The 18,698-nt window shown below is 42.0% G+C and overlaps 1 protein-coding gene across 4 annotated transcripts in view; it reads left to right on the forward strand.

The window, feature by feature from the left end:
• Positions 1-16,774: 16,774 nt before the first annotated feature.
• Positions 16,775-18,698, forward strand: part of trpm1b (transient receptor potential cation channel, subfamily M, member 1b) — a 29,877-nt gene continuing 27,953 nt past the window's right edge. For 3 of the 4 annotated variants that reach the window (XM_086028165.1, XM_086028168.1, XM_086028169.1), the window contains exons 1-2: positions 16,775-16,960; positions 17,047-17,132. The gene's annotated coding sequence lies outside the window, so the exon portion shown is untranslated. The remainder of the gene's footprint in view (positions 16,961-17,046; positions 17,133-18,698) is intronic. The other variant, XM_086028166.1, reaches the window with a different exon arrangement.

The raw sequence follows: 18,698 nt of genomic DNA on the forward strand, positions 1-18,698 counted from the left end.
CTTTTTTGGAAGATGGTTTCTTTTTCTTCCCTGTTGCAATGGACCTCCACAAACCTTTCTCTGAGAAACTGCCAGTTGACATGCAGCCAGACAGCACAGGCAAAGTCTTCTTCAGATCATCCTCAGGGAGCACACAAGTGGCACACTGTGGAGGGAGTGAGAGTCAACATACAGAGCTGTGAGATCTTGTCATGATTTGACATTTTTAATCTTACAGAGCTCATTTCTTTGACTTGACTGCATGCAAAGGTAATTTTTGGTCAGGATTCTACGTGAGAATTTCAATATCAGTGGTCCAATGCATGTGGAAATAGGGTGCCCTGAGTTTTGCAAAGGACACACGTGAATGACAGACAATACCACTACGTATCAAACATGTTTTCATTCCAGGATGTCTCAATTGAGGGACCTTAGGAAAAGTACAAAATGTTCTTTCATGCTTATTTGTCCAGAATACAAATTTGAGAGTTGTGAAATAGGAACAGAAATAAACCACCAAGTCAGTATTAGACCTGCTTCTCTGCTGCAGCTGATGCGCTCCTGTGAGAATGAATGCACACTTTCAGCACGGTGCACAAAAGCAGCGCACTAGAATGTTCCCAGTGTTCAGCCGGAGCAAGGCGACATGCCATTCAGAAGGCCATCTGGCTGTATTATTTTACATATTCTTTGGCCGCAAAAAACATGACGCACTCATGTTTCATGTGCGACTTCTTGCGGAGAGGGTCTATTTCCTCTTTCTCAGGGCGTTGTGTGAGCTGTGTTGAAATTTGCGAGTGTTAATCAACTCCCAAGCACACTACCACCAAAAGAGTAAGGAAATCAGCTGCAGCTTATAAAACCACAAAGGAGAAGTTTTTTTATTTTATTATTGCAAATCCTGAAATGGATGTTTTTTTTCTTCTTCTTAAACTGCAGTACTGTGATGGCTCCAGGGACCTTTTGTACTTTCTCTTGCTTGCTCTGAGATAGCCCTGTCGTGTCTGGCATTGACATCCAGTTCCCTGGCAGATTGGCCACTTGGTATTGTTTGTAATAGGAGAGACTTCTCAAAGCACAGTCTGAGCACTTTGACAGTCTACCCGGCTGTCATGCCAAGGTCAGAGTGTCAAGGTAAGAAAAAAGAAAAGCATGAAAAGTCACCATGAGATTCAATTTGTTATAGATGTGTTCTGTTCTGTGGCAAGTGGTCAGTGCTGTAACCTCTGGCTTATTTCCAGGGATTGATTTTCATTGATTTTTCACAAAATTCGGAAAAATACAGGTACCGTCTAGGTCAGGGATGGAAAACTTAAATGATGAAGGGTCACAATTTTTCACGTGTTACCATACACTGCATTACCAACTAAAATGGCATTTTAAATATGGACAAAATATGTGCATACGTCAGTTGTTGTTTTTTTAACCAAAGTACAACGCAGAATGTAAATACATTTTATTCTCAATGCATGTATTAGTGATCCAGCACTCAATAACAAAGGGGTTGAAAAAAAACAACACATATTGTGATGTTTTTTTTTCCAGTGCAAAGGGTTGTTGTGCATAAAAATGACCATTCAAGGATGGCACAAAACTGCTGAACAGAAAACCAACATTAAGTGAAGAACTCATTTTGTACATTTTTTCTCAAAAATCAACTCACTGAAAATGTTAATATTATTCAGGCTACCATATTTGTCCTGCATGTAATTGCAAATCCGGTAGAAATGATTTTATTTCTCACATTATAGTATAGGGCAGCATAAATCCTAGTGCAAATGCAATTAAGATATGTCTGTCATATAGTGGTAAATGGTGATATTACAATTTAAAACTATATAATTGACCCCCACTATTGGTGGGCATAGGTACAGCCGTGTATAATTGATGCCCATTGAAATGCATTGAAGAAAAAAAACTTTTTTTTGATAAGCCCCAAAAATCTTCAAAAAAGAAAAAAAAAACACGCAGATCAACCTCAATTGGACATTTTCCACGAAAAACAAGGGTTGGCTCTGCCCCAAAAAACTTTGGAAAAATATCTGCAATTAGGCAAATCCACCGATGCCAAACCATGCGTATGCGGGGGTTCATTGTTGTAGAGGAAATGTTTATAATGTTAAAATGTTTATAACCCTCTGTATGTATGTGATTATGTATGTATGTATGTATTTATTTTATAAATCAAGGTGTACTCAGGGCCATGGATTAGGTAGAATCACGCCATGACAATTGAACGGGACCTATTGCCTGTCTGCTAGCTTGTGGCCTGTGGATGATGACAAATAAAATCCATTACCCCAGTTAATCAAGCACATACCACAAACTAACACAACTTTTACAGCCAGGCCAGGGGTCACCAAACAAACAGTTTGGAACTTCTGAAAAGTCAGGTCAATGCACACAGCAGAAAGTGGTTCTTTCCACTCAAACGTCTACCCACACACTAGAAACCTGAACAAACACTGTCAACATGCCAAAGATGTAGGCAGAATGTGCTACACCTCTGACGTAAAAGGCTCACTCCGCCAGTTTTTTCAAGCTTTTGAAAACATCCTCAGTTCTTAAGAACAAATACATCCACACTAACCTTTGTGACATGACTTTAAAATATCAAATCACTTTTTAAAGTTTTTTGGGGACATAATTACATTTTATACACTTTCCTGCATGTGTCTTTATGGCCTGATGAAACCAAAGTTAAACATTTTGACCATAATTCCAAAAGTTGCAAACACAAAACTCCTCAAAACCTAGCTACAACAAAACATGGCCCATCATGCTTTGGTGGCTGTTTTCTTTTTAGCTTAGACAAGGTGGAGGGAATCATGAACAGGTCATAATCACAGTCAGTGTTAGCGCAAAGCCTTCGGGCTTCTGCTAGACAGCAAAATGTCAGGAAAAGCATACTAGAACAACTTCACATCATTTGGGGTTAATCAAAGGCACTTTAAATGGGGGCAGGTGTGTGCTGACAGGGGTGTGTTGACTTTTTATATCCACTGTAAGCAAATCTGACAAATACTAGCTTTTCAGAAACAAGCTTCAACTAGCATTAGCAACTTGCACATGTGTGAAGTTGAAACTAGCTACACCTGTTGTGTATCTATTGTGATAAAGGCACACATCACACGCTGTAGTAATCAAAACATGGATCTGTTTTTATATTTTTCCTCAGCTGATAAATGTACAGCACAATGCATCATCGAGCCCCCAAAAATCTCATCCAAAATTAATAGCTGCGAGAAGGGATTCCAGTGCTTTTACTAAAAGCCATTTCTTATGTTACATTTTTATGAGGCGTTAAAAGTAGCTAATGTTAGCATTAATCCGTCAACACTTTTGCTACTGTTTTAGTTGGGCTTCTTCTAACCCTTTCACACTACTCACAAAATCAGCTAATTACTCACTCCCAACAGTGTACAATGACCTTGTACAAAATGATCGCCCCACAACCCCCTTCTTCATCAATTAACTATTTTTGCTGATCACTGAATCATTTAATTACCCTCTGTTTGCATTTCGTTTTATCTGAAGTTACACTTATTACTCTCACAAATAGAGGAGCTAAAACAGAGGTAACGAGCGTTTTAACTCAGTGGTATCATCAGGCGAGACGTTGTGAACACCGTGTGGTCTTTTGCTGTTGATTTTATACAAACTTATTTTGCATGTAAGAGGAAACCCGACACAGCAAAAAGAAGTGCTAAGGAAGTTACTGCCTAAATGAAACTATAATCTTGGTACTTATTTGTCCCATTGTCTCTCTTTTGTTGTTGTTCAGCAAACCTTACTCATCCTGAGTGACACACCGACAACAGGCCCTGTGACTAATGATGACAAAGCAGGCTGGTATTTCACCTGTGTAGAAAAGAAAAGAGAATTAGTCAGACGGTATGATTAAACGGGAAACATGGAAGTTGGAGTACAACATAAAATGATGCCTCGCTGGGCCACAGGTGAGATATTAATTGAGAGAAACAAATTCTGGATGGAGGGCGTGAGGTTTTTGAGTGCAGCAATCATGTGGGGTTCAATGAGTCAGTCATGCGGAGCTGAGACAAGTTGAAACTACATGTTATAGCCACAAAGTCTGGTCTGGCTGCAGTCTAGCAAGATCTACTGGTTACAAAAGTACCAAAGTTATTGAGAGCTTATCAGCAACTCTGCTCACGTAACATGACTGGCAAACAAAGATGATTGACTGAGACAACACTGAAAGTCATGCTACAAGTACAAACAAGGTACAACACACATGTTGTCGAGAAACATCCTTTGATTTTCAGGCATGAACAACTACTGCTAATCAGTTTTTGTTATGAAACAATTAGGTGTCAACACTGAAGGACAAGGCGTACTCTTTCATAGAATAACTTCAATCACTTAAGGGTATTTAAAAAAAAGAAAACTAAGTTAGCTTGAGGCGTAGCAACACATTGCCTGGCTTTGTCCATAGGAAACAAGACACGTACAGTACCACTCTAAAGGTCACATAGTAACATATTATAATTTTCTTGGAGTTATGTTGTCCTCTTCTGTTGTCAGACAACTCATAGGAAACGCATAATAGATCGTTCAAATAAAATATGAACAAGACAGCCCATTTCCCAAGTAATAGTAATCAGAATCAGTCATCTGTTTTATGGATATCTTTTTCCCTGTGTTTTGGGGAATATTTGTTTTCTGTCATTAAAAAAAAATCTGAAAAACAGAAATAAAAATGTGAAAAACACAGCATCAGTACAGAAGCGTATTGCATTCACTTGAGGAAAAAAAAATATTTCTGACTAATTTCTTTTTAGGCTTTGTTTATTGGGTTGGGACATTTTTTGTTTGTTTGGTTGTTTAATTCCTTCTTGCCATTTAACCTCAAATGTTACATTGATGCTTGACGAGTGAATTGCCAGCAGTGGTTTATCCTTATCATCCCTTTGCCGTTCACTCGGTTCAAACGGCTTAGAAACATAACAAACCAGATACTTGAATGATCATGTAGTAAACAATTTTGCGAAAAGGGGCATACAGTAATATTAGCATATTAGCATAGGTACACACAAACTTATAGTGCATTTTGCCGAAGTCAAATCATGTAACTCATCCGTTTGTAATAGATATGCTACTGTATGACTCTGACATGATGTTAAATTGATTTGGGATCATAGTTTGTGGTATATTTACAGTTTCAGCTATGAATAGACACAATTATAAACATTTTTAGGAGGGCTTCAATTACTCGTGCTTTTCGCTATTCGCAACAGAGCTCAACCCCGAGTACTGTACCGTTGACATGTCATGGTACTTAATCTAGAAATTCTGCCTACACGGCCTACAACAAAGTAGAGATCCACATCAGGGTTTTCCGCTCCAAACTGCACAGGCAGAATTGGCGTACATGCGGTATTAGGGCACAAAGTGCCGTCAGAGCTGTGTGGCATAGGCAAGGGGCGGAGGCTAAAAGAAGGTCACTGCATCAGTTCGCACGCTGGTGGGAGGCGTTGATCTAAGATGGAGTTCATTGTGGTCATCATCCTCCCTCTGCCGCGCCTCCAGGCTGTCCACGTTCAGCCACACAACAGAGGCAGCCTTTTTCACCCCTATGTTAATCCTGCCCGCCTCCCCCGCCTCGATACCGCATCCCCGGCACGCCACCACAAAGAACAAAGTGCTGGCCTGCACTCATTTAGAGAGTGTTGCATAAACGGACAGCCAGATGAGCTCTCTCTCGCCAGCTCTCTCTCTCGTACGCATGAAGTTATGTTGGTGAACCCGAGCCGAGATCCACGTCACTCCGTTGACCCGAGGCTGACGCCCAGCCTCGACTGTGTGCAGCCGTCATTGTTCCCTCTCATCACAGCATGTTGGCTTTGTCCATGCAGCACAATACAGCTCAAAAGAGCAAAGTGAAGCGGATACATTTTTGTTTTTGCACCCATTTACTGGTCAGTGGTGACCCTATTCAGGAAGCATTGATCAGTACACTGGCCGGGGATGGATGAACCTCGCAGGCACTGGTGAGGGGGCCGCTATTCAGCTGGTCGCCGGGACCGCAGGCGCTACATGAACTCGTTGTGCTGATGACATTGGCATTGGGGGCATCTTTTTTAAGACCATTCAACAGGGGCACTTACATAGCGAGCACCCATGGTTGAGTACTTGCAAGACTTTACAGAGCACAGAGTTGTTACCAGAACTGGGCATTTCGTCTATGTGACGGAACGGTCCGTCCATCCGTCACTGACGGATGCCCGTTTTGCTGACGGTTGACGAATGATGGATACGTTTTAAAATAGACGGATTAAGCAGAAACGGAAACACCTTTATTTAGTCTGCCTTTCGTCTGCAGTCCGTCATTAGTCTATTTTTCGCGGTGAGACTTCGATGGCCACGGGAAGCTTGGCGATGAAAATTGTTGTTGCTTGGGGCACAGATTTGAGTGAGGGACCAGCTGTGAAGAGGCTTCCAAAGTGCAGTCACAGAATAACTATTTCTGTTACCTATTGATGGGTACTATTTTTTCCCCCCGAAAAAAAAGGCAAATGATGGACGATGGAAGGGTACCCACGCTGCAGACGGATGACGTTCAATTTTAGTAAAATGCCCAGCGCTGGTTATTACATTCAGTTTGCGTTTGATTTTATCGCAGATATTTTGCACTTTCTCAATGTATAGTAAAAGTCAAGTCTTTGTGAAGGCATCACACAATTTCTTCCTCTCATGGTGCGGTGGGGTGTTTAATGAAAACAATTACAAGTACAACATGAGCATGCTGTCAAGTTATGCTTCTTCCGTGGCAAATTGCTAGATGAGCACAATCTGGTCCCAACAGTTAAGCTTTGTTAGTCACAAATCCTAATTGAAGTGAAATTGTTGTAAACACTGCAACTGCACACGAGATAGACAACCCCCTAACTGACCTCGGCTGGCAGCAGCGGCACGGGGGTCAGAGTTGGAGAACAGCCAAACCATATTGGAGAACAGTGTTTGTTGTTAGTCTAAAGGGTTACATTGTTTTTAATAGTTTTTTCTAACTAGCACCACAAATAACAAGAACATATTCAACTTGACACTGTAGATATCAGGTGTCAAATTCAAGGTCGGGGGTCTAGATCCGGCCCACCACAAAATTTTATGTGGCCCGCGAAGGGAAATATTGTGCCTCGACTTCAATTTTCTTGATGAAATACCACAATTGCTGATTTTCTTCACTTTTAATAACCTTAAGATATTGCTTTTTTGTTGCCAATCACACTTTTAAAATAAATTGAATAGTACTAACAAAATTTTCCTGGATTCTGATTCCAAAAAGTCGTTTTCCATCAATTTGTGAATTTGGACACAGTTTAAGGGCAGGGCAATGTAAGGGAGATTCCCGAACGGCCAGTCCATTCCAGTCCGCAATTGGTGGTCGGTCAACACCCCAGCCCATCGATGAAATAGTTTTGGCGCATGTGGCCCGCCTTCCGCACTCCAAATCACCAGCTCCTGTGGCTCAATTCGTTGCCCAGAAGTTTCGGTTGTTTTGATTTTCTGCTGCTGTTGTTTTGCTCTTGTGGGTGACACCAGCAAATCCAGCATGAAAACACCACAAAACCATGATGGTTTGTGCTGTTTTTTTTTTTTTTTGCAGAGTAACTAGCCAGATTTTCCCCTTTCACTTCCTGTAGCTGTAATAGTTTTACTAGCTGACAAGACGACTTACCAAGCAGTTCAAGCGAGCTGCATAGGTAAACTAAAGTCCAATTTCATTTTAAAAAAAAGGTTCCATGTTCACTAAATGGAGCATACGTCATCACGTGTGTTTACACAGCCTCGGGTCGCAGGGTGCTCCCAAAGTCAGCGGGTTCACGCGTGGGCGTGCCTTCCCACAGCCCTCGTGCGAGCCGGTTGCTGAAGGCGGAAGTAGTTGCGGGAGAAGTCTCCTTTAAAAAAAAAAAAAAAAAAAGAAAAGAAAAATGTCGCCATACGTCTTGACGTAGTCTGGTGGTGGTAGTGGGGAACGCAACGCGGTTTTTATCCTCGAATGACCCTGCAGTGCTGAGGCGAGAACATCCCGTTCGTGAGTTATTAATAGCGCGCCTTGCGTCACCCAACTGCCGCGCTGCTAGACACGCAATGGAGCTGCTAACTGTGCCAGTCCCACATTCTCCTTCGCAAAAAAACAAACAAACAAAAAAAAAACGCTTATAAAACAGCTAGTCGACGTCCTCCAGCTGTCAGAGTGTCTCTGCTCGTATGATTAACACCTGTAAGTGTTACATGCACACACACAACACTGATATAAGGGGACAGTATCACAAAACAAATGAGTCAAGCACGTTGTGTCACCTGGCAACTACACGATTGTTTTTGGAATATATCTACTCGGGAGGTGAACAAAAAAGCAGATATAAGCCAAACTTCAAGGTCCTTCCCTCATAAGACCCACAAGAAGCTATGCATTGAGTGCCGTTCTAGAAGATGAGGTGAGGGAGGACAGGCTGAGTCGAAGCTATGACTTGACAATGTTGTCTGTAGGTGGGCTGCTGTAAATCAGCTGAAAAAACAAACCTAAACCTTTCCTAGCAAGGGATTTGGTGTAAATATTTACAAACAGTCTTTCTGCTTCTGTTGTGGCTGGCCTTCCTGAGCTTGCTGTCCCACCACGATCACTCAGGCACAAGAAGAAGGGTGGTGCCTGTGTTGTGATTTAATAATCCCTTCCATGCTGTAACGGCATGTACAGCTCCACCACACCTGCACTCACAAGTCCAGAGGCCGATGCTCCCCACTCGAATGACGCATCGGGATGTGCCCGTGAGCCAAAGGAAACGTTCATTGGGATCGTGGACACATAAAGTTGATGTATGAAGTGGTTCAATGGCAAACCGTTCCATGAAATTACGTAAAAGTTGTGCTTTTAAAGTATCACATGGTCCTCATCAGCAGATGGATCAGGCCAAACAATATGTTACACAAGGCCAAACTATCCAAAAGACTTTAGAATATTTCAAATGTGCTGGGTCTGCGGAAACATCAGAGTGGGACATCAGCGTGTCTGCCATATTGGATGTGTCACTTGTGCAACATAAACTAATGCAAGTCAATGGACTGAACTTCATAAAGTGACAACCTACAAAGTGCACAAATTCAATGCCTTTTATATAATAAACACAAACAGACAAGCAGTTTTATATTTAAGGAAATGTAGTAAAATAGTGCTTTTCTACCTTTGGTACTCAAAGCGCTTCACACTGTTACCTCATGTTACCTTCTGATGACGCAGCATCAGGAGCAACTGGCAGTTCAGTATCTTGCTCAAGGACAATTGGACATGGTCAGAATGGCCTAGGATCGAACCCCCAACAAGGACGACCACTCTACCACTGAGCTCCGAAATCTCCAAGCTGCACATGAATGAAGCATCCTCACCGATCTTGCCACTTTGCCACATTCAATATGGCAGTGTTGATGTACGATTCAGCGTCAAGCTATATTCGATGTGCATGGTCTCTATAAAGCTAATTTTTGTAGCGTTTGTTCTCATCCGGGTCACATGTGAGCTAAAGCCGATCCCAGCTGATTTTGTGACAATGCATCCTGGACTGCCAATCGCAGGTTGCAGCCTTTCTTCTTTCTTTCTTTCTTTCTTTCTTTTGTTTTAATCTATAATGTTACATTAATGTACAATTTTAAAGAATGGTAAATGGGCTGTCACTTGTTCAGCGCTTTTCTACCTTAGAGAACCAAGTGTCACAAATGCGCCTCAGGAAGGTTAATGCTTTACATGAGGGAGTTTCTGAATCGCCTCAGCAGTTTCCCAGCCAAAGCCGACTTCCTGTATATGCGAGGCAACACTTTGACAGCGTGGAATTTACACAGATTCAGACCATAAGCAGAGGCAGACTAATGGGCTTTAGCTTCTGGAGGAGATTCATGTGTATGTAGCTCAAGAGCGGATCAAGTAGAAGGGTGCTTGCTCGTATTGAAGCTTTAAGGTCTTCGCCAGCATTGTTACATGTAAATAGTATTTTGTGGGTTCGATTGATGATAGTTTACAACAGCAGTACCTGGCTTTCTGTGGCTGTGTTTACATGACACGCTTCATCAAGTCACAGGACATTAGCGGTGCTGTGGTTCACATGACTGATGTTAGCGCAGATAGTCGATTGACCGGCAACCAGTCCAGTGCGTTGTCTGCCTTCCACTCCTGCTTCCCTGTGACCCTGAGCAGGATAAGAGCTAGAATGTGGATTGATGGATGGTTCAAGTCGACGAGTTCAATTTGTTCTGTCCGTGGCACGCTTCTGATTAGCGCCATGGACGTACAGTGGATTTAAGCTACACACAACTGTTCAAATGCCATATTTTTGTGACAAGAAGAATCATTTTTTTCTACCATTATTGTGACCTGTAGGAATAAATCATTTTAAGAGGGGAAGTAAAAAAACAAAACTAAAATAATGTGGTTACGTTGCACAAGTGTGGAAAAACGTTTGAAGTGATTCCTCTTGGCATCATTATACGTCACACAAATACCTGAACATTGACTTCTAATATAAACTTCACAACTCTATCGGGCACCCTGGAGAAAAAAAACCCCACCTTATTATTCCAAACTGCTATTTTGGACGACTGCGTTATAGTCCCATCTCCAAAATTCCCAAAACAAAACTACCAAAAAGTTGCGAATCGTCGCTCGAGTCAATGTTTTAACTTGAGTCCGATTTGTCTCCTTCCCCAGGCCCAAATGATTACCTTGCTGCCATTTGCTTGGTCTCCCAAACGCCATCTGTGTTTGGGATCATCCTGGTCTGTAGTAATTACCATTGCAAGCAAGCCCCTGCAGATAATGACAATGCTGCTATGCTCAGCAGGATTAGACAGGTGCTTGTCGACTTGCTTTGACTTGGGCTTTATGGCCTGAAAATCAGCGAGGAGTTGACCGCCTGCAGACTGTATAAACGATGGACCGTGCTTTTGCTCTGTGAAGGACTTTGTGTTAAACCTTCAGTCTTACTCAGATGGATTATGCGGAAATGTGAAGATTACACAGCTGCTTGATCTATGAATATTCTCATGTGGCACATACACTGTAGATAATCGAAAACGAGGCAAGCCTAAAACTCTCGTCTAAATTGAAACGCCCAAAATGGCAAACTCGAGGTTGTAAAACTTGGGTGCTCACGGTAATACGTTACATGAGAGTATTATGAACTAATAGAATTTTATCACCTTAATTTACATTGTGTTTATAATCACCGTGTGTTGAAGTTGTGAAATCTCAACAATCACTTGAATGGCCTGAAAAGTCATCTGTGGTTAGCTTCTCACATAACACAGGTGACTCCATTGAAAACAAAACCGAAACTGTAAAACTGATGTCCGGAGTAACAAAAAGGGTGTGAGCATTATACAGGAGCTTGTCTTTTATCTCATTTGACAACTCTGCGTGCTGTTGGGGTGTGGCGATAAAGACTCTGAGCGTTGTGGTATGAAATTTGCGGTTGATCTGAAGTATTCCCTTGAAGGTGATAACCAGTAACTCACTCACTAAAGGGAGTTCTCTCAAAGGTCATGAATGGTTCAATCGAATATGAAGTCAGTCCAACTTATATTTAATAAATGATGTGTAGTTAATTCTGGAGAATCACCCCTATATCAGTTGAATTTATTTGAATTGTCATTGGCTGGAAACATATTGAGCTACACACTTTAAAAAAATGTTTGATCGTCTCTGTTATCTACTCATAGAGATAGGGAAGACCTGATCATATGGAACACCCAACACCTGACCAGTAGTGTCCTCGTTCCATCCACTGATTCCGAATTGGGGGAAAAAAAAACCTAATTTAATGTATCTAGCTCAACAAGTATATCTTGTTTGGATTTTGTGAGTGAGAAGAAGCACTGGAGCTTGTGGCCTTTGCATGTCCGATCATACTGATGACCCTTCATTAGAAACATCACTCCGGATTATTTTTGAGCTCTCTGGCTGAAGAGGTAATCAAATGAGCACACGTTTGACGATTGATTCTGCTCGTTAACGTCCCTCTCATTTACATCGATTTAAGTGTGGCATGGGTTTTTGGTTTCATCCTTTAAGATGAGTGGGCAAGCACTGAGCAAATCATGCCTGTTTCTGCACAGATTTCAGGGTCATTTGACTTATTTTGGAAATGAAGTCTTGCCGATGCGGTTTGCCGCGTAGGCACAGCAAAGAAACAAGGAATGATTGGCAGCTCTTGACAGGTCATGGGAGGATTGGTTTCATTTTGGGCTTTTCAGAAAAAAGCTGAAGTAGAGTTACCACTACAATTTGAAAACCTTGAGGCTTATATGTCACTAAAACTATCAAAGTGGATAATCAGTCTGCGCAAATCAAGGCATAAAGGAAATTGATGTGTGTCCAGAAGCAGAAATGGCAAAGCCATCCATCCATTTTCTGTAGCATTTGCCTCATTACGGTCACAAGTCATCTGGAGCCTATCCCAGCTGACTTTAGACAAGATGCAAGGTTTATTCTGTATTTGTTTCTAGCCAAACGCAATCATGGCACGTTGCTTTCTTGTCACAATCAGGGGCACCAAACATGTTTTCAGGCATGTATTTTTTTTTTTGTGCCTTCATTTGTTTGACGTTTAACAATCACTTAGAAATCTGCATTGCTGTCTTCATCGGGATTTGAGGGGAACAGAACAGAATGTAAAAAAAAAAAAAGAGCAGTCAAGTTGTGGCTCTCATCGCGGGTAATTTGCTGCAGCAGTGCTTTACTTGGAGTGAAGTTCAAGTCCTCCTTTGATCAAATCCCCATCCCTATAAATGTCCGTCTCTGGTGTGTGAGTCCCACATCTGTTTTTTTGGCCTTGTTGGATGATGAGCTGCAAGTGGAAGTTTGTGCAGCTGAGTGCGGGGCTCCACCAGCCCCCTTTTTCCCAGTCAGAAGATCTCTCTCACCGCTCCCTGGGAACGGCTTATGGGCTTTCCGCTCAGACAGAACAAGACCCTGCAATCACAAACAAGAGTTTGACAAAAGTGCATCAGCTACTTTGTAGGACATAACGTGCAAATGGAACCTGTGGTGCCAGTAGCTTCCTGCAGGGTCAGGAGCTACTGTTTTACAGCACCTTCTGCCCAGCATATGGATTCCACGTTAAGCTTTGTGTGAGCCCCAAGTCAACGTTAGAAGTGCCCTATGTCAGCGTGTGTTCTCAACTTCTCAGAAGTACAGAATAGAGGTGTGCAGTGAGAAGGAAATTCGCGGAATGGCATTTCTCCTGTGGGATTGGTGTTGCAGGAACATTCTTAAATGGTGATGTCCATGAAACGCGCCCACAGGGTGAGTGCACCGGCCTGTTCTGATCTCCACCGAGGAAGTCGTTAGCCACGAGTCGCACTCTACTCGGCCACGCCTCGTTTCCGTCTACTTCCTTAAAATGCATTTGTGCTGACAGAGGCGCAGCGAGGGGCCACTCCTACGAGCATGCAAGCCTCTCTTTCGACAGCACTTCACTTTTTTTCCCCCTTACCCCTGACCCTGTTGTGGCCATCCCTGAGCCCCAGACATCAAACTGTGGCTTCTTTGGAGATGCATGCAAGCAGCTTTTAGTCTTGACCTAGATTGCTCCTAAAGATCCACTTTATAAGGGACAGCACTAGGGGTGGGAATCTATGGGTACTTCCCGATTCGATCCGATTCAGAGACCTTTGATTCGATTCAATTCTGATTCAGAGGCCTATGATTCAATTTGATTCCGATTCAGATGCATCACTACATTGGCTTACATTTTATAGTCCATGCAAAACACTGGTACCTTTTTAAACACAAAAAACTCAAGGAAGAGCAATGATTTATATTTCACACTTTGACTTTGCTGCGCTCGTACGAGGTTTTGCTTGTTCCGCCATAGCTTAGCCTAGCACAGACGTCTGATCTACAAACGCACTTAATCACTTGCGCATGCTTTTATTATTTTTTTTATTTAAACTTTAAATATCGATTATTAATACATATGAATCGATTCAGAATCTTTTTAATACGCCAAACAATGCATCGAAAAACGATTATCGTTCCCACCCCTAGACAGCTCATTGCGCAACAATAGAACGTGATCCTTTACTCTACATCATTGCTTTTATTACATGCTAATAATCAGTGTTAGAGCTTAATTTCATTTTCATTATTCATTTGTTGAGACTGAGATTTGCAGCTTCTGATATTCGGCACCCATCGGGGGTGCCACCACGTCGCATTCTGCAGTTGTGCCATAATAGAGGAAGGTAAAGGGGTTGAGGGGAAAGCCAACGAAGGTGTTGATAGATAGGGTTGTGGATTGTATTTGTGGGATCATATGAGTGTGTACAGAATGTGAGTCTATTTACTTTGTTAAGGTAAAAGCGCAAAGCATGAAATCAACTGTCTTCAACAACCTTCTCGCCACTTCCTTTAACATCTATGCTTGCTCCACACATCTTCAAAAGGTGAGTGGTTTTACGTTTTAACACTTTGTCTGTCACATTGTTAAGTAAGCTATCGTCTGTACAGTTAAGAGCCTGAGCATCCTGGAAGGGAGAGTCTCCCATCTATGGTCTCTTCTCAAGGTTTCTCATTTTTCCCCAGATGGGGTTTTTGATTTTTCCTTCCCCTCCTGGGGGTTAAGATCAGGGGATGTCGTTTATATGTTGTCAGCTATGGGCATGTGAAGCCCTTTGAGACTTTCCTGTGATTAAGGGCTATACAAGTAAATTTGACTTGACTTGACTTGACTTGACTTAAGACAAGCTCTATGATGGCAACAATTAGACCCTGGTTACTTTCTTTCCGAAAATTGCCTTAAAATTCAAACACATTGATGGTCAACCTTCAAGGTTCCACACATGAGAGCTCTGTTTCCTCCATAAATGTTTGAATAAAGACACAGTTAGTATAACTGCACTGCTCGCTATGAACATCAAGTAGAGGGGACATGTCCTAACATGACCCACTCTTAACAAACCAACCATCATTTCTTGGCCTCAAAGTCCAGCCATGTGTTTAGTCTGTCAAGAGAAATGAGACGTCAGCAGCCTCACGCCAGCAACTGTTTCTCTTTATCTCCTTTCATAATAGTGTTTTTAACCTATTTATCCGAGTGTGTACATGCTTTGTGCCTGCTGTTTGCGTTCACTAGCCGCACCGTGGGACTGAACACACCCCAGTGTGTCTCAGATGTGTGTGTATTAATGTGTGGTCTGTTTCCCCAGCAACCAAAATGTTATTGTGATGAGCAGAGGCAAAAACACGCCGGTTGTATTGTGTTTTTTCGTGCAGGTCAGTGCAGAGCTTCACGAGCAGCAGCATACATCAACAAAACAGCATCACGCCTTCGCTTAGTGCGTTTTTGTTGTTTTAAGGTCCAACTGTAATTAAAGTGCAGCAGGTGAAACACTCCTCCCAAAACTGCGTCTCCTTCCAAAGAGTCGCATCCAAGTTGTTTCCCCTAATCGTTTTTGTCAGTATGTGATTACTTCTCGTGGTTTTGGCTGTACTGATGGACAAAACACAACATGAGCTAAATTATACTCATCGCTGAGGGAAAAAAAGGATCATCAAACATCCCCTGTGACCTCGTGGTCAGAACAAAGGGGCTGGGGCTGTATGAGTGTTGAGAGCGCCATCTTGTGGTCACAGTTGAGTTTATTCTTTCAATGTTTCACAACGTCTTTTTTTTTAAGACTAAGCACACATTTTGTATTGGAAAAATCGCATGGCACACCACCCAACCAAGTGTAAAAAAAAAATCTGAATACTGACATAATGATAATCTCCTCTCAATTTAGTCACGAATGTACTTATTGAGTGTGAAATCTCGGCCTGTTTAATTGAACACATCGCTGATATGCTCGCAGCAAGCCACTTATTCTGTTGTGCGAATTGCAACAAGTGGGCACGTAGTAACTTCTGCCAACTAATAGAAGAGCATTTGATTGTTCTGCCTGTCATTGTATGCCACTGGCATAGATAGATGAACAAGACGTATTTGTAAATCCTAATTTTTGGACCAATTAAATGAAAATGGATACTGCAGCATTTGCATCTGCAGCATTTGTTACCAATCATTTTCTTTAAAATACATTGGAAAAATACTTGAACAAACTATTTCCTGATTTCAAACTAGTTATCAATCAATTTGTTGTGTATATGTGATAATATAAGGCGACACTTCTACACTTATATGGGTTCACAGTCATAACGGAGAGACACCGTGGGACACCATAACTATGATGCGGCCCGTGACCAAAAAAAATGAGTTTGACACCCCTACTCTGGGCTATCGAAACTACCACAAATAAAGGCAGTGAATAAACAGGCGAGCTGGCCTATCCCAGTTGAAATTTGGGAAGATGTAGGATACATCCAAGACGGATCGCCAGGGGACATATTGACAAACAACCATTCACACTCACATTCACACATATGGACAATTTAAATCTGCACACAAGCACAGTCAGAACATGCAAACCGCATACAGAAAGGCCTGAGCTGAGATTCGATATCCAAACGTCAGAACTGTGGGGCAGATGCGTTAACCACCAAGTCATTTCAATTACTTGCTACTTTTCAGATCATTTAGATATTCCATTGAATAAAATACCTCAATTAGCACATTGTAATTTAATAAGGCTTCAATTATTTATGACAATTTAATGAAAAGAAATGTTGGGTGAAACTGGGTAAATGTTATGAGTGGCTGCCTCCCTTCATTCATCATCTACTCCGAAGTGTTAAATAATCTCCGCTTACAAATTCAAAGCCACTAACTGATAATAAAGCTCTTTAGTGTTTGCTTACGCAGAGAACTGAGGTATTATCCATTACGAGAGAGACTGTCCGTACACATGGCTGTGTTAAAGTACTTGTTGTGGGACTTTTTTGGTGTTGTTATTGAAAATGAAATAGTTCTTTCTATCATCGGGATACAACCACTGGAGGAATGTGTGTGACACTCTTCTCTTTCCAAATCAGGTAACATTCGCGTGTGATATGGAATGGTTTGCGTTACCACAGCATGTGTCTTTTGACTCAAAATCTTGCAAATGCCATGTTTGCAGGATTTAAAAGATGGTATTACCACTTGACAGTGACAATGGGTTTCATATTCAATCCCAGTCAAAGGAAAGCTGAATAACTTGGTATCGTAAGTATGAATTAAATGGATTTTTTTGACTCCAGTACATAAAACATATAAGAGACGTGGAATTGGTGAAGTTTAGCAGAGAAATTGCAATGGTTTCAGCTATCATCCAATAGAGGGAGTTGTTGGATAAAATAATCTTAGATGTAAAATGTTGCATGCTGATTCAATATCATGTGACTCGACAATAAACGACGATATGTGAGTCTATTTTATTTTAGATACATGTCACTTTCACACAAGTAACTATCTAGAAAAAAAAGCAACTTGTTTAATCCAGCATTAAGATCCAATATTTGTTGACGATCGAATTTTTAGATTTACAATGTGTTACTTTTTACACATACACACACACACACACACACATACACCCACCCACCCTTTGAAATGAATTGAAACGACGTTAATCCTTTCAAGACCCGCACTATACTTCTTCTGGTGTGCTTGCCATGGCCACCAGGGGGCAGTATAATGCAATGCACACGAAGACCTTCACAACTAACGCTATAAACTGCAGCGATATAAGTTGTTTTCCATAGCGAATAAAGAATATACAGAGATGGCCACTTTACCCTATTTTGCCTGTCCGTCCTCAATCGGCGACCTGCGGGCACTCTTCCGTCATCGTCCCTCCGTCCTTATTCATAAAAAGAATCGTCCTCAGCCCCGTCCGTCCTCGTCCTTTTAAAGCGTTTACATTCCATTCCATCAGTACAACCCCCCCACCTCGCATGCAAAGGGATAAGGTATGTACCAAATGTTAAGTGTTAACAAAACATAATTGCTTTCCACCTTTTTTCCTACGCCCCAAAACATAATTGCTTTCCACCTTTTTTCCTACGCCCCACACATGACCTTATCCCGGATTACACACGCAAAACAGGCTGGGCATGTTTCTGTCAATTGTCAGTAAAATGGGGTCCTGTGGCGTAATCCATACATGTGTTGAACCACTAGAGGGCAGACTATACCTGTGAGTACACACATTGGAGGGTTGCGCAGGCAGTTGATAAAGGCTCCGTGGTATCGCAGAAGACAACAGTGGTAGTTCTTTCTAAAAGAGCTCAACTCAACACATCAGTCGGTACTTGACCCAGTTAGGGATGATTACAGGGACGGGTGAAAACACACCTCTTTCCTTGCTTAATTCGTCCTTTTTAAAAACGTCTCGTCCTCCGTCCCCTAAATGGGCGTCCGTCCAGGACGTAATGCCCATCTCTGCTTAAAACTCTACTATCCAAAGCAAAAGCCATTTATTAACACCACCCAGAAAGCCCTGCCGGCTTCTCTGGGCCCGAGCTCATCTAAGATAGACTGATGAAAAGTGGAAAAGTGTTCTATGGTCTGACGAGTCTACATTTCGACATTGTTCTTAGAAATTGTGGACGTTGTGTCCTCCGGGCCAAAGAGGAAAAGAACCATCTGCACTGTTATGGACGCAAAGTTCAAAAGCCAGCATCGGCTGACCTGTTTTCTGAAGCTGAGCCGTGATTGGTCGTTACCTGAGCCCTGAGCAGTTGTGATGTCATTTTTAGTCGACAGAAGTGGCAAATTGTCCGCCCCCTGACA

Source organism: Filicampus tigris, chromosome 4, assembly GCF_054856515.1.
Source record: "Filicampus tigris isolate MCC_2025a chromosome 4, RoL_Ftig_1.0, whole genome shotgun sequence".
Classification (NCBI taxonomy): Eukaryota; Metazoa; Chordata; class Actinopteri; order Syngnathiformes; family Syngnathidae; genus Filicampus; species Filicampus tigris.